Source organism: Gekko japonicus, unplaced genomic scaffold (assembly GCF_001447785.1).
Source record: "Gekko japonicus isolate JY-2015 unplaced genomic scaffold, Gekko_japonicus_V1.1 scaffold1603, whole genome shotgun sequence".
NCBI classification, from domain to species: domain Eukaryota; kingdom Metazoa; phylum Chordata; class Lepidosauria; order Squamata; family Gekkonidae; genus Gekko; species Gekko japonicus.
In genome coordinates, this window is record NW_015176021.1 from 266,121 (window position 1) to 267,864 (window position 1,744).

Below are 1,744 nucleotides of genomic sequence, written 5' to 3' on the forward strand. Positions count from 1 at the left end.
TACGCGAAGGCAGGATGTCTCGTTCCAACATCCATCATTCTGTTCCGCTCCGTCCCCTCCCGTCTCTCCTTAGCTGTCTAATTTTTATCCATGCCCTTCTTCCAAGGAGCTCAGAGTCTGGTTATATCCTGTTGGGACTCTGTGCTGTCTCTTGTGGGGCGGGAGGAAACGTGAAAGTTATTAGAGATCGACAGGGCTATTTTTGGGCAGGAACGCACAGGAACGGAGTTCCGGCTGGCTCCCGAGTTGGCCACACCCAGCAGGAGCTCATTAGCATAACAGGCCACACCCAACAGCAGAAACTCATCAGGATTGGCTACATTCGGGGTGTGTGGCCTAACATGCAAAGGAGTTCCTGCTACAAGAAAAGCCCTGGGTTTTGACAACAAACAAGGTAAGCAGAATAAGAAGCAAAAGGTGGGTGTGGCTGGATGGCCACACTTCTGGTAGCACGGGGGTGTGGCCTAATATGATAATGAGCTGTGCTGTCATGGGTGTGGCCTAGTATGCTAATGAGTTCCTGGAGATCGATATCTCTAAAAGGCTGTTCTGAACACCATGCTGTGCTTGAGCGTAGAGGTGGGTCAAAGCAGACGAAGCCAGATCTCCGCTGTGGTCGTCCTCCATCAACTCTGACTCTAGCAAGGGCAGAGAAAGGGCTTTGCTCTTCTGCACCGGTTGCCTGTCCTCAGGGCCTTTCCTCGTCATCTATTATTTGCCAAGGAACAACACACTGGAGAGCCAGTCATGGATTTTGTAACCCCTTGTCTGACCAGCAGCTGCGCTGCAGGGTCTCAGGCGGAGGTCTTTCCTATCACCTCCTCCCTGACCCTTTTATTTGGAAATGCCTGGGATTGAACCTGGGACCTTCTGCATGCCAAGCAGAGGCTCTTCCACTGAGCCACAGCCTCGCTTCATGGCTCTCCAGGGTCTCAGGCAGAGGTCTTTCCCATCACCTACTGTGTGGTCTTTTAAACTGGAGAGGCCGGGGATTGAACCTGGGACCTTCTGCATGCCAAGCAGAGGCTCTTCCACTGAGCTACAGCCCCGCTTCATGGCTCTCCATGGTCTCAGGCGGAGGTCTTTCCCATTACCTACTGCCTGGTCCTTTTAACTGGAGATGCCAGGGATTGAACCTGGGACCTTCTGCATGAAAAGCAGATGCTCTGCCACTGAGCCACGGCCCCTATCCCTGACAGTCTTGAACCCAGGAAACTGTGTTCTTCTGAGTCAAGACCTTCGGTCCCTCATAGTATTGTCTACTCAGACTGGCAGCTGCTCCCCAGGGTCTCAGGCAAAGGTCTTCCACGTCACCTGCTGCCTGGTCCTCTTAACTGGAGGTGCCAGGGATTGAACCTGGGACCTTCTGCATGCCAGGCAGACACTCAGCCACTGAGCCAAGCCCCCATGCCGTCATCCTCCCTGCTGCCCGGCTACTTAACCTCCAGCATGGATGAGCCACCCTTCCATCTGCCAGGGCAAACAAACAAATGAATCAGAGACTGAGTCGGGTCGTCCTTGTTTCCGAGCCTTTTGTGTCTGGTGCAGTTTTGACAACAAAGAGCTTAGGAATCCCTCGGTGACAACTATTCAAATAATACTTTCCCCTCAGAGAAATAAAAAGGAGGCATTCCGGTGGGGTACGAGAAACGATCGTTGTTGTTAAGTGTTCACGCGGCTCTTTAAGTGCACAAACCACTCAGTCCTGGGCGCATGCAAGTGATGATTCCTGCAGAGGGATGAG

At 52.8% G+C, this 1,744-nt stretch overlaps 1 non-coding gene across 1 annotated transcript; it reads right to left on the bottom strand.

The window, feature by feature from the left end:
- Window positions 1-1,115: 1,115 nt before the first annotated feature.
- Window positions 1,116-1,187, bottom strand: TRNAE-UUC. The gene has a single exon. It is a non-coding gene; the product is annotated as a tRNA-Glu (tRNA).
- Between the last annotated feature and the right edge of the window lie 557 nt (window positions 1,188-1,744).